This window comes from Diceros bicornis, chromosome 12 (genome assembly GCF_020826845.1).
Source record: "Diceros bicornis minor isolate mBicDic1 chromosome 12, mDicBic1.mat.cur, whole genome shotgun sequence".
Classification (NCBI taxonomy): domain Eukaryota; kingdom Metazoa; phylum Chordata; class Mammalia; order Perissodactyla; family Rhinocerotidae; genus Diceros; species Diceros bicornis.
Window position 1 is genome coordinate 10977301 of NC_080751.1, and position 15333 is coordinate 10992633.

A 15333-nucleotide genomic window follows, 5' to 3' on the forward strand; every position below is an offset into this window, starting at 1 on the left:
TTAGCCTCTTTTACTAAGGTATGTTGTTCTCACATCTTCTTTCAACTCTGTGCACATGGTGTATAGTCACTTAAACTGTATAGAAAGAAATTGGAAATCCATGGACAGCTGGCTGTCAAATTTACCTATGCTGAAGTTGACCATTTCTCATTTGATAAGATGATTTAATATACTGATCAGTGCTGTTAAGTGGTTCAAAAATTTTCAGAGGTGTCATGCAGGCACTGGGGCGTACAGTCCCCATTTTCCATTTTTTCAGCTAAGAAGTAGGAGAGAAACATGACAATTCACGTGCATCTGGAACTTATTGCATTGAAGAAAATTCTCAACTGGAAAAGAGAGATCAGCCCTCCTCCGCTTCCGTTCCCCCAAGAAAGTAACTTATTCTTTAGTTTAGAGAAAGGGTGATGATACCTGTTAAAATAGCATTTGGGCGAGTATGATTTTGGCAGTGTGCTCAAGACCAAAACGTGCTGAACTCTGTTTACTTCTGCCAGTGGCACATGAAGTGATATTAGATATGGAATCAGAGCATGACCAACATTTCACTTTTTTCTGAGACTCTGAGGAGTAGAATTCTCAAAGTAGTGGATACCTTAAATGATTATCTTCTTTGTAGGTAGATGAGAGGAAAATTATAAAGCCCAGTTGGTCATATCTTGGCACTCAGGATGGGCATAGAAACTTTGGCTTCTTGGTTGTAGAGTTAGAGGAGAAAATTTTAGAATAAATCCCTTAAAAAATGTGAATTACAGTTTTCCAGTAATGCTACTGAGAAGACCATTGAAACTCTACTTAATATTCTTTACATGTGGCTTTCTTTTTAACTCGAAGTTTTAGAATCTCTTTATGTTTATGTTCTAAAATTTCACAGTGATAACCTTGGTGTAGATCTTATATTCTCATTAAGCCGAGTGTTTGGAAGGTTCTTCCAATCTGAATACTAATGGTTTTCAGTCCTGATAATTTTTTGGCATTTCTTATATATTTTCTTTTCTAACTTTTGCCCATCTATTTTCTTTGTTCACTTTTTCTGGGACTCTTTTTAGTTGGACTGCTAGAATGAACCTTTAATTTTCATGAATGTTCTTGCTTTCCCTCTCTCTCTGTATTCTTTAATCCTAATTTCTGAGAGACTTCTCTTTCAAAAATTATATAGATTTTTTAAAACTTAAGCAATCATGATATGTTCAAGCAACTTTTGCTGATTTTCTGATTTCACCTTTATTATTATGTTTCACCATGTCTGTCCTTTGTATCATGCATTTACTTTTGTTTTGCCTTAAATAACTTTTTAAAAAAACAGAAAGGTACATGCATCATAATTTACAGGAAGCAACATTATTATTTTATCTTGACTTTTAATTGATAGTTTAAAGTTATTGGTCAGCTTCCAATTCCCTCTGCTTACAACCTCCTACCATGTCACTATCCACATCTATAAAACCCCAAATAATTTCACTGGTTCTGCTATATAAATTGACTCCCACCTCCACCGACGACTTCGATTGCATGCGTTCTGCCTAGATTTGGCTTCATTCGTTCTCATCCTTTTATTCTAGTCTTCTGTAAACTAATGGCTATTAAAAAAAAGTAATTGTTTACTTAAATTTTTCTCTCATTACTGCTTCTGAGAGCAAATATTGGGGTTAGGGTGGTATTAAGCACTACTCTGAGTGGTCTCAAAGATTTGTATCTTCAGCCTACCATTTTGCAAATATTATGGTATAAACTTGAAATAGTACCGTTGTATTTCTGTTAATATTTTTTTCTGCATTCTACTATTTTTTTTTTATTGATATTTTAATGGTTTCTAACATTGTGAAATTTTGGGTTGTACATTTTTGTTTGTCCATAACCCCATATATGACTCCCTTCACCCCTTGTGCCCACCCCCCACCCCCACTGCCCGGGTAACCACAGTCCAGTTTTCTCTGTCCATGTGTTGGTTTATATTCCACATATGAGTGAGATCATACAGTGTTTGTCTTTCTCTTTCTGGCTTATTTCACTTAACATAATACGCTCCAGGCCCATCCATGTTGTTGTAAATGGGACGATTTTGTCTTTTTTTATGGCTGAGTAGTATTCCATTGTATATATATACCACATTTTCTTAATCCAATCATCAGTCGAGGGACACTTAGGTTGCTTCCACTTCTTGGCTATGGTGAATAATGCTGCAATGAACATAGGGGTGCATAAGCCTCTTCGGATTGTTGATTTCAGGTGCGTTGGATAGATTCCCAGTAGTGGGATGGCTGGATCATAGGGCATCTCTATTTTTAATTCTTTGAGGAATCTCCATACCGTTTTCCATAGAGGCTGCACCAATTTGCATTCCCACCAGCTGTGTATGAGGGTTCCTGTTTCTCCACATCCTCTCCAACATTTGTTGGTTTTTGTCTCGGTGATTATAGCCATTCTAACGGGCGTGAGGTGGTATCTTAGTGTTGTTTTGATTTGCATTTCCCTGATGATTAGTGATGTTGAGCATCTTTTCATGTGCCTATTGGCCATCTGTATATCGTCCTTGGAGAAGTGTCTGTTCATTTCCTCTGCCCATTTTTTGATCGGGTTGTTTGTTTTTTTGTTGTTCAATTGTGTGAGTTCTTTATATATTATGGAGATCAACCCCTTGTCAGATGTATGTTTTGCAAATATTCTCTCCCAGCTGGTTGGTTGTTTGTTCATCTTGATTCTGGTTTCATTTGTCTTATAAAAGCTCTTTAGTCTGATAAAGTCCCACTTGTTTATTTTTTCTTTGGTTTCCCTAGTCTGGGTAGGCATGTCATCCGAAAAGATTCCTTTAAAACCAATGTCAAATAGTGTGTTGCCTATATTTTCTTCTATGAGTTGTATAGTTTCAGGTCTCACCTTCAGGTCTTTGATCCATTTTGAGTTAATTTTTGTGAATGGCGATAGCACATGGTCCACTTTCATTCTTTTGCATGTGGCTGTCCAGTTTTCCCAACACCATTTATTGAAAAGACTTTCCTTTCTCCATTGCATGTTCTTAGCACCTTTGTCGAAAATTATCTGTCCGTATATGTGTGGTTTTATTTCTGGGCTTTCAATTCTGTTCCATTGATCTGTGTGTCTGTTTTTGTACCAGTACCATGCTGTTTTGATTACTATTGCTTTGTAGTATGTTTTGAAGTCAGGAATTGTGATGCCTCCTGCTTTGTTCTTTTTCTTTAGGATTTCTTTAGCTATTCGGGGTCTTTTGTTGCCCCATATAAATTTTAGTATTCTTTTTTCTATTTCTGTGAAGAATGTCATTGGGATTCTGATTGGGATTGCATTGAATCTGTAGATTGCTTTAGGTAATATAGACATTTTAACTATGTTTATTCTTCCAATCCACGTGCATGGGATATCTTTCCATTTCTTTATGTCATCGTGGATTTCCCTCAATAATGTCTTGTAGTTCTCATTGTATAGGTCCTTCACCTCCTTGGTAAGATTTATTCCTAGGTATTTTATTCTTTTTGATGCAATTGTAAATGGTATTATCTTTTTGAGCTCTCTTTCTGTTAGTTCATTATTAGCATATAGAAATGCAACTGATTTTTGTAGATTGATTTTGTACCCTGTAACTTTGCTGTAGTTGTTGATTGTTTCTAACAGTTTTCCAACAGATTCTTTAGGGTTTTCTATATATACAATCATGTCATCTGCAAATAGTGAGAGTTTCACTTCTTCGTTACCTATTTGGATTCCTTTTATTCCTTTTTCTTGCCTAATTGCTCTGGCCAAAACCTCCAGTACTATGTTGAACAGGAGTGGTGAGAGTGGGCAGCCCTGCCTCGTTCCTGTTCTCAGAGGAATGGCTTTCAGTCTTTCCCCGTTGAGTATGATGTTAGCTGTGGGTTTGTCATATGTGGCCTTTATTATGTTGAGGTACTTTCCTTCTATTCCCATTTTATTGAGAGTTTTTATCATAAATGGATGTTGTATCTTGTCAAATGCCTTCTCTGTGTCTATTGAGACGATCATGTGGTTTTTATTCTTTGTTTTGTTGATGTGATGTATCACGTTGATTGATTTGCGGATGTTGAACCATCCCTGCGTCTCTGGTATAAATCCCACTTGATCATGGTGTATGATCTTTTTAATATATTGTTGAATTCGGTTTGCCAATATTTTGTTGAGGATTTTTGCATCAATGTTCATCAGCGATATTGGCCTGTAATTTTCTTTCTTTGTATTGTCTTTGTCTGGTTTTGGTATCAGGGTGATGTTGGCCTCATAGAATGATTCAGGAAGTGTTCCATCTTCCTCTATTTTTTGGAATAGTTTGAGGAGGATGGGTATTAAATCTTCTTTGAATGTTTGGTAAAATTCACTGGAGAAGCCATCTGGTCCTGGACTTTTATTTTTTGGGAGGTTTTTGATTACTATTTCAATCTCTTTACTTGTGATTGGTCTATTCAGATTCTCCATTTCTTCTTGGTTCAATTTTGGGAGGTTGTATAAGTCTAAGAATTTATCCATTTCTTCTAGATTGTCCAATTTGTTGGCATATAATTTCTCATAGTATTCTCTTATAATCCTCTGTATTTCCATGGTATCCGTAGTAATTTCTCCTCTTTTATTTCTAATTTTATTTACTTGAGCCTTTTCTCTTTTTTTCTTAGTTAGCTTGGCTAAGGGTTTGTCGATTTTGTTTATCTTCTCGAAGAACCAACTCTTTGTTTCATTAATCCTTTCTACTGTTTTTTTGGTCTCAATTTCATTTATTTCTGCTCTGATTTTTATTATTTCTCTCCTTCTGCTGGCTTTGGGCTTTGTTTGTTCTTCTTTTTCTAGTTCTGTTAGGTGTAATTTAAGGTTGCCTATTAGGGCTTTTTCTTGTTTGTTAAGGTGGGGTTGTATCGCTATGAGTTTCCCTCTCAGGACCGCTTTTGCTGCGTCCCATGTGGTTTGATATGGCATGTTATCATTTTCGTTTGTTTCCAGATAGTTTTTGATTTCTCCTTTAATTTCATCGATGATCCATTGGTTGTTCAGTAGCATGTTGTTTAAACTCCACATTTTTGTCACTTTCCCAGTTTTTTTTTCCTGGTTCATTTCCAGTTTCATAGCCTTATGGTCTGAAAAGATGCTTGTTATGATTTCAATCTTCTTAAATTTATTGAGGCTTCCTTTGTTTCCCAACATATGGTCTATCCTAGAGAATGTTCCATGCGCGCTTGAGAACAATGTGTAGTCAGCTGTTTTTGGGTGGAGTGCTCTGTATATGTCTACTAGGTCCATCTCGTCCAGTTTTTCATTTAAGTCTAATATTTCTTTATTAACTTTTTGTCTGGATGATCTATCCATTGCTGTAAATGGGGTGTTAAGATCCCCTACTATTATTGTGTTGTTGTTGATTTCTCCTTTTAGGTTTGTTAATAGTTGTTTTATGTACATTGGTGCTCCTATGTTGGGTGCATATATATTTATAAGTGATATGTCTTCTTGATGGAGTGTCCCTTTTATCATCATATATTTCCCTTCTTTGTCTTTCTTAACCTGTTTTATCTTGAAGTCTACTTTGTCTGATATGAGTATGGCAACACCTGCTTTCTTTTGTTTGCCATTAGCTTGGAGTATTGTCTTCCATCCTTTCACTCTGTGCCTGTGCTTGTCTTTAGTGCTAAGATGTGTTTCCTGAAGGCAGCATATTGTTGGGTCTTGCTTTTTAATCCATCCTGCCACTCTGTATCTTTTGATTGGAGAGTTCAATCCATTTACATTTAGGGTAATTATTGAAATATGAGGGTTGAATGTTGCTGTTTTGTCACTTATTTTCTGGTTCTTTTGCATTTCCTTTGTTTCTTGTCCCATTTGTTTTGGACTGCCAATTCAGTTTGGTTGTTCTGTCTTATGATTCTTCTAGTTTTCTCTTTGTTTATCATATGTGGTTTTAATTTGATTATTTGTTTAGTGGTTACCTTGAGGTTTGGGCGAAAAATCTTCTGTATGAGATAGTCCATTATCTGATAGCCTCCTATTTCCTTATACTAAGTCAATTCAGTCACTTTCCTCTTCCCCTTCTAAGTTGCTCTTGTTATACCTTATTCTATCTTATGTTGTGGCTGTGTGTTTACAGTGATGAGGTTAAATTTATTTTTGGTGAATTTCTTCCTTTGATCTTTGAGTTTAGTATTTAAGTGGTTGCTAACCTATTCCGGTAAAGATCTACTATTTCTCTGATTTTGTCTACCTACTTTTCTCCTTACTCCAAGCTTTGTGTTCTCTTTCTCTTCTTGTTTTCAGGCCTGAGGGCCTTCTTGAGTATTTCTTGTAGTGGGGGTCTCGTGGCCATGAACTCCCTTAGCTTTTGTTTATCTGGGAGAGTTACTATTTCTCCATCATGTTTGAAGGATATTTTTGCTGGATAGAGTATTCTTGGCTGAAAGTTTTTGTCTTTTAGTATTTTGAATATATCATTCCAGTCTCTTCTAGCCTGAAAAGTTTCTGTTGAGAAATCCGCTGAGAGCCTGATGGGAGTTCCTTTGTACGTTATTTTTTGTTTTTGTCTAGCTGCCCTTAATATTGTTTCTTTGTCGTTGACCCTGGCTAGCCTTACCACTAGGTGTCGTGGTGAAGGCCTTTGTCTGTTAATATATATAGGCGTCCTGTTGGCTTCGCTTACTGGTATTTCCTGCTCCTTCCCCAGATTTGGGAAATTTTCAGCTATTATTTCCTTGAATAGGCTCTCTGTTCCTCTTTCCCTCTCCTCTCCCTCAGGAATACCTATAATTCTTATGTTACATTTTCTAATAGAGTCCGATATTTCTCAGAGTCTTTCTTCATTTCTTTTTAGTCTTAGTTCTCTCTCTTCTTCCATCTGGAGTATATCTGTATTCCTATCCTCTAAAGTACTAATTTTTTCCTCCATATTGTCAGCTCTGTTCTTTAAAGATTCCAGATTCTCCTTTATCTCCTCCATTGTGTTCTTCATCTCCATCAGCACTGATAGGTTTTTCTTTATGATTTCAATCTCTTTTGTGAAGAAACTCCTAATCTCATTTAATTGTTTGTCTGTGTTGTCTCGTATTTCGTTGAGTGTTTTTATGATAGCTATTTTGAAATCTCTGTCATTTAGTTTATGGATTTCTGTGTCTTCGGGGTTGATTTCTGGGTGCTTGTCATTTTGTTTCTGGTCTGGTGATTTCATATATTTTTGCATTGTGGTTCCTGTGTTGGTTTTGATTTTCCTCATCCCGGAAGTCTCTGGTTGCAATTTCCACCTGCCGCCACTGTCTGGTGGTAAAGGGCTGTGTAGTCTAAGCCCCCTGCGCTCTGCCCCAGTTTTTCTGCTGCGATCCGCAGTTTTGTTTTGTTTTGTTTTGTTTTTTTTCCCCACTGCGATCCACGGGTCCAGTCCAGTTTATTCAGGTCTGCCTCGGACCGCTAGATCTGGTCGAGCTGCAGACTCCGGGTTGCGGGGAGGGGGGAGCTCTCTCTTTTGCCCTCTGTGTCCCTGACGTGGGAGGCTTCTCGTTTGCCCCTCTTTATCCTCTCTCTGGGTTGCTCAGATGTTGATGGTAGCCCTGTGGCTCCTCTGAGCCCTCTGTGCGGGAGTTTCCCACTGGCTGAGAGAGCCCGAAGAGCTACAGTTTCCCCCCGAGGGCTGCCCCTCCTCCCTCTCTGGGAGCCGCGCGGACCGGATCGCTGATCTGATGGGGAGGGAGCGGAGTTCTCCTTACCTCTCCCCACTTCCTCCTGGGGCCCAGCACGTTCCGCTCTCAGATGTGCGGCAGTGTGGATCCCTCCGCTCTAGCTTTTCACTGTCTGGGATTCCGTTGTTGGTCTGTGGCTGTTACTTTTGTTGTATCTTGTGGGGGAAGAATTCACGGGAAAGCTCACTCCGCCATGATGCTGACGTCACCGGCTCTGCATTCTACTATTTTTGATTTGATTTATTTAACTTGTTTTTGTACGGAGATTCTGTGATACAACATCATTCCTTCATCTTTGGCTCAGTACAATTTTGTTTTTAAGCAAACAGAAAACTCTAAACTAGAAGTTTTACCTGAATTCCAAACCTAACCAAGGATTATGACATAAATCCACTTCCTAGTAGGTACCGTTAACAATTTCCTCAGATTTTGCCTTATATAAATAATCTCACTGTGTCCATAGAAATTATCAGCAAAACAATCCATAAAAACTCAAATCATACCTGTAACCTTGAAAGAATGGGAACACAGGGCATTGTCATTGCTAAAAATCATCCTACATCACAATTGTAATTATTATAGGAGGATCATTACTTTTTTTTACAGTCTTGAACATTTGTCAAAGTTTACAGTTCTTGCACATACCAAGGGAGAAGTTCAACCATATGAAAACATTAAAAAATATAATTAAGCAAATCATATTCAGGCTGACAAAGCACATGCACTACAATCAATACATTCTGAAGAGAAAAAAAAAACTGCTACAGTATATATACAAATTAAACTAATATTAATTATTTACTTAGATGGTGTTATCGTAAGCAATTATTTTGAAACTTCTGAACTCCGTTTTATCATTGTTATCGTCATTTTAAGCCAAATTTATCTCTAATTAATTCACACAATTACAGAAAGTGTTAGTATAATAAACATCCAGTTAGAATTAAAATTTCCTATTCAGAGAAAGAGAAAGACTGAGTACATATTTGTAAAGAGCAGTTCTTTATCATTTATGTTGCAAAGTTTGCAAGGCTTCTTAAATAGCTTTCTATGATTATATATGTCTTTGCATCTAGTGATGGTAAGCTGGTTGGGGAAGGAGATGCAAAATTGTAAGCAGACGAAGAAAGCTTCCCGCTTTCCCTGACTGACTGATCCTGTGGGATTTTTGAAGTAGCAGCATTCTGCCTCCTTATATTTCTTTGAAGTTTACCAGGTTGTAAATTGTTGATTAGGACACATGGAAATCCAATTCTATGTCCTCAGTCATAGATTTTAAGAAGATAGTATGTACAAACTAATTAGAAAAATTATTCTGTATAGTGAAAGAGATATATGTTTTTGTAACTATGAATTGCTTGAGTTGTTGGTCAACTTTGACATTGTTTTCTTTTCTTATTCCTTTTTTTATAATAAAGCATACAACCCTAGTTCCACATTATGAGTCACTGTAAAACATATATGTTTGATAGTTCTTGATTTTTTTTAAGTTTTTTGTTTATTGCAGTCTTGATTTTTATATTGAACACAAATCCAGAAAATAAGAAGTATTCCTCAATGAAGAGAGATTTCTGCTCTTTCAAAGGACAAGTCCTTTATTAAATCGTATTTATTTATTTTTTAATTCAATTTATTTAAATGTAAAATTTATTTCTCCCACCTCCCCACCACCACCATCTCTGGCAACCACTAATCTGTTTTCTGTATCTATGAGCTTGTTCATACATATATACATTTCTTTATATATATATTTTTTTAGATTCCATATATAGGAGAGATCATACAGTATTTGTCTTTCTCTAATTTATTTCACTTAGCGTAATGCCCTCAAGATCCATCCTCTTACTGCAGATGGCAATATTTCATTCTTTTATATAGCTTGATAATTTTCTGTTGTACATGTATACCACAATTTCTTCATCCATTCATCCATTGAGTGACGCTTAACATGGTTTCCATACCTTGGCTATTGTCAATAATGCTGCATTGAACTTGGGGGTGCATATATCTTTTTGAGTTAGTGTTTTATTTTTCTTCAGATAAATACTCAGAAGTGGAATTGTTGGATCATAGGGTAGTTCTATTTTTAATTTTTTGAGGAAACTTCATACTGTTTTCCGTAGTGGCTGCACCAATTTACATTCCCATCAACAGTGCACAAGGGTTCCCTTTTCTCCACATCCTCACTAACACTTGTTATTTCTAGTCTTTTTTGATAATAGACATTCTAACAGGTGTGAGGTGATATCTCACTGTGGTTTTGATTTGCATTTTTCTGATGATTAATGATGTAGAGTATCTTGTTGTGTACCTGTTGGCTATCGGTATGTCTCCTTTGGAAAAATGTCTATTCAAATCTTCTGCCCACTTTTTAATTGGATTGTTTGTTTTTTTGCTATTGAGTTGTATGAGTTCTCTATATATTGGATATTAGTTCCTTATCAGATATATGATTTGCAGATATTTTCTCCCATTCAATAGGTTGCCTTTTCACTTTGTTGATGTTTTTCTTTGCTGTGCAGAAGCTTTTTAGTTTGATATAATCTCATGTGTTTATTTTTGCTTTTGTTGCTTTTGCTTTTGGTATCAGATTCAAAAATTCATCACCAACACCTATGTCAAGGAGCTCACCTCTTATGTTTTCTTCTGAGAGTTTTATAGTTTCAGGTCTTACATTCAAGTCTTTAATCGATTTTGAATTAAGTTTTGTGTATGGTGTAAGATAGTGATCCAGTTTTGTTCTTTTGCATGTGATGGTCCAATTTTTCCAACACCATTTATTGAAGAGACTACCCTTTCCCCATTGTATATTCTTGGCTCCTTTGTCGTAAATTAACTGATCATGTATGAATGGATATATTTCTGACTCTCTATTCTGTTCTATGGATGTGTATATATATATATATATATATGCCTGTCTTTATGCTAACACCATACTTTTTTTGTGTGTGTGAGGAAAATCAGCCCTGAGCTAACATCCATGCTAATCCTCCTCTTTTTGCTGAGGAGGACCGGCTCTGAGCTAACATCTATTGCCAATCCTCCTCCTTTTTTTTTTTTCCTCAAGGCCCCAGTAGATAGTTGTATGTCATAGTTGCACGTCCTTCTAGTTGCTGTATGTGGGACGTGGCCTCAGCATGGCCGGAGAAGCAGTGCCTCGGTGCATGCCCTGGATCTGAACCCTGGGCCGCCAGTAGCGGAGCCCGCGCACTTAACTGCTAAGCCATGGGGCCGGCCCAACACCATACTGTTTTAATATGTCATATTTAATATCTGACGTGGGAGTGGAGGTACAGAAAGGAGGTTGACTGTTTCAATTTGGTAGATAGAGTGATTATATTCCTATTGCTCTCTTATTTTATTCAGCATGGAAGACCTTTCTTTCATGTTTTTTACGACATTTGAATATTTCTTAAAATATGCCAAATATATATTTGGTGTAATTCTCAGCCAGCAAAGAAATTTTTGTGTGTCAGGAAAAATATAAATTTGGCTAGCAAATGCCTTCCAGCATAGTTTGCTTTAATAAGAAAACTTCAATATTAAAATCATGTTTGGGCTACTGTAATAATGTCAGCATATTAAAGACGTTAAGTATATTTTTCAGATATGCCTTTGGAGCAACCCACTCAAAATAATAGAAGTGATCTTTAGAAGAACTATCACATAATGAAGTTATTTGTGCTGTCATGTTTTTCCCTATCCTTTCTCCCATTTTAAAAGTGTGAGTACCTTTTCTCTGAAAATCAGTTGTAGATCAGTATGAATTTAAAACATTCATATATTTTCTCTTTCTTTGCAGTAAACATGAAACACAATTCGTTCACATAAAAATTATCTGAGATTTTAGTCAAAACTGAAACTAGCAAATGGGGAAATAACTAACTGTTCTCTGTGAGTAAATATTGTTCAGTAGGCATTTGATTGCATTTTTATTTGCATGGTAGTATTCTTTCTGCTTTACACGTTGTTGATACTCTAGCAGCACTAACTTCAGTTGTCTATTAAAATCAACATAATAGTTCACAAGATAATATTCAATCAAATAGTAATTTCCTCGCAGCGTAATGGAGTTCCACAGATAAAGAGTATAAAACATCCATCAAACACATTGACCTCATATATTTACCACTCAAGATGGATTGTTTCATACTTTGTGTACCAGAAGCTTAATCCGACTGTGAAGCAAAATATTTGCTATGCACCATAAGTCACCACTCTTCAGATTGTGTGCCAGTGAAATTATGGATTGTAAAATAATGCCATTTGATGAAGAGATTCTTTTTCCAATAAAACATTTTGTTTCTTTACCAAACAGAAAGCTTAATACTTTTCATCAATTCTGTGATCAGTGTTCAAGCTTCAAGCTTCTCAAAAAAAGAATAACAAGTTATACAATTCTGTCTCTTATTTTCCCTTGGAAAATACTCAAATTTTATACAGAAAGTATTTTATGGCTGTTCTGGAAACTTAAATTATATCACTGAGAGATCCCTTTTGTAAAAATGAAAAATTTTCACACTCTTTCCCTTTTTATGGAGTGAAAGATTGTGTAACTAAAGCAATCACACAGATTCAATTCTCTAAGCCCAAACAGATTTATAGCCTAGTTTCCATAGATCATTTTAATATGTGTATTCATCAAGTTGTTCTAAGTTGTAATGTCTATATTAATATTTACATCTTTATTTTCTTCTTTATTGATCTACCTTTTTAAAAATTGGAAAAATGCACAGGAGTAACAATGAAAAACACAAAAAGTAAACAGGAACAATGATCTATTTATCCATCTTAAACAGCTAGAAAACAAGACAAAACTTATGAAAAAATACTTTTCAGACATTAGACAGTAGGCAACGCAGAACTCTAATCCGTGAGAAAAAGGTAAATACAAAGTGGGCCTATCGATTTTATTAGATATTGTCTAGAAGCAATTCCCAGGGCATAATGCAGGAAAGCAAACTCAAACAGAAGAAAGTACCTGTGATTGTCAATTTCATGTCAACTTGGCTAAGTTACAGTGCCTAGATATTTGGTCAAATACTAGTCTAGATATTTCTGTGAAGGTATTTTGTAGGTGTGATTAATATTTATAATCAATTAACTTTAAGTAAAGGAAATTATCCTCGATAATGTGGATGGGCCTCCTACATTCAATTGGAAGCACTAACAGTAAAGACTGAGGTTTCCTAAGAAGCAAGAATTCTGCATCAAGGCTTTAATGCAGAAATGCTTCCTGAGTTTCCATATTGCTGGCCTGCCCTACAAATTTCAGACTTCTCAGCCCTCACAATCATTTGGGCCAATTCCCTAAAATAAATCAAGAAGGTAGATAAAAACATAAATATGATAAGGAGAGAAATAAGAGATCTTGAAGAGATACAAATAAAATTTTGGAGACAAAAATATGATATCTGAGATTTAAAAATGCACTAAAAGGAATTAACACTAATAGGAAAATATCAGTGCAATTGAAGACATACCAATACAGACTATACAGAATGAAACAGAGAGAAAAATCCTGAAAAAAATGAACAGAAGATTAATGACATGTGGGACAGTATCAAACTCTCTAAAATATGTATAACTGGAGTCACAAAATAAGGAAGCATGGTGTAAAAAAATATTTGAAGAAAAAATGGCCAAAAGTTTTCCAAATGTGATAAAAATATAAACCAACAAATCTACAAAGCTGAATGAAGCCCAAGCAGAACATACATAAAGAAAACCACATCAATGCATTTTAATTGAAGTGTATATAGCCAGTAATAAAGAGAAAAACTTTACAGCAGCCAGAAATCAAAATATTTTATATATAAAAAAATGAATGATTGATAGCTGACTTAACATCAGAATATACACAAGTTAGAGACAATGGAACAACATCTTTAGAGCACTGAAAAAAAATAAGAAAGCCCATCAACTTCGAATTCCGTACACAATAAAAAAATCTTTCAAAAATGAAGGTAAAATAAAGTCTTTTTCCAACAAACAAAAAAGCTGAGAATATTTATTAGCTAAATACCTTCACTGTAAGACATACTAAGGGAAATACTTTAAGCAAAGGATGAAATTTTGAACCTACATAAAAGAAGAGAGAGTGTCAGAAATGGCAAATATTTAGGTAAATATAAGAATATATGTTTTTCTTATTTTTAAAAAATCTCTTTAGAAGTTAGTGGAAGAAATTCTGAGTACCCAAGGAAATGACAGAAATGTAAATCTGATATTCCCAATTTTTCTTCCAAAAAAACAATGAAAAGTTTTTCACACTGGCATAGGATATTCCTACAGATCAATAGAGGAAAAGACAGAATCTAGAGACAAGGCCACATACATCCAATTAATTGTTTTTTAACAAACGTGCCTAGATAATTAAATTGGAAAGTAATATTCTTTGAGGAAATAGTGCTGGAAAAAAGTGGACATTCTTACCTAAAAAAAAAAAAAAATTAAATGTAACACTTACCTTTCCCTACATAGTAAAATAAAAATAGACCATGGACTTAAACAAAAGCTAAAACTATAAAACTTCCAGAAGAAAAAAAATTCATCAAATATTACACATAAAATGAAGCGGCCTTAAAAAGAAAGATATTGATACAATATTAATCATCCATTCAGTATCAGGACTTTTCTATATTTGGCCTCAATACGAATAATGATGATTTAAGAAGGGTATAAAGCAGTCAGAAAGTGCTCGATGAGGACATCAGGAGTATCTTTGTTTGATCAGGATTCAGGTTTCTTTTACTGATCATCATTCCTGCTGTTCTCACTGGCTTCTCAACAATTTCTCACTCCTTAGTCTGGTACATCTGTGTGTAGGGGAGGCGAGGAGGTGGTGGTGATGAGAAATAGAAGAACATGTGTATTTTCCTAAGACAGGCAGAAAAGTGGTTAAACCACACTATTCACATTATTGCTCTTATAGAGATAATTTTGTTAACAGGTCAAAAATAATAAATATTTATTAGGCCAGGTTGTGATGACTAATGGATGATCATTTATTTGTTATCCTTTATATTTCTAAAATAAAAACTTATGTGTACTAGATAGGTCTAGATATTTCTAGAATGGAGAAAAACAAAATAATGTGAAGGAAAATTATAAATAAATAGGAGGCTTTGATCTTGTTCAGAATTAAATGCAAAATTTAAAAATTATTCTTTGCAGGATCCCAATTTAAAGATGAGGAAATCGAAGTCCACTGTAGCTAAGACATTTCATAGCTAAGATTGCAGATGTGGTATTATGATATTCAACGATATTTTCCTCACATGAAATTATTTTCAAATATCTTTAGGCAATAATTTTGGGTTTTCATAAAGTAGAGTGAAATAAATCCACCGGTTAAGAGACATATGATTGTTGACAAAAATTATATCATAAATTCTATCACAAATTCTCCTTTGGCCACTGCGGGGAGGATTTGTGATGGGCCCTATAATCACTGTTGATACACATATTTCATTTGGGATTCTAAGTACCCTCAAGTGAGTCTTCTGGAAATATTTCTTCTTGCACACTATGATTCCAAGATAAATGTGTATACAAATAATATATATCTCACATTACATATACATTATATACATATTATATATACATATACATATATACATAATATGACATATATATTATGTATATACACGTTTTAAAA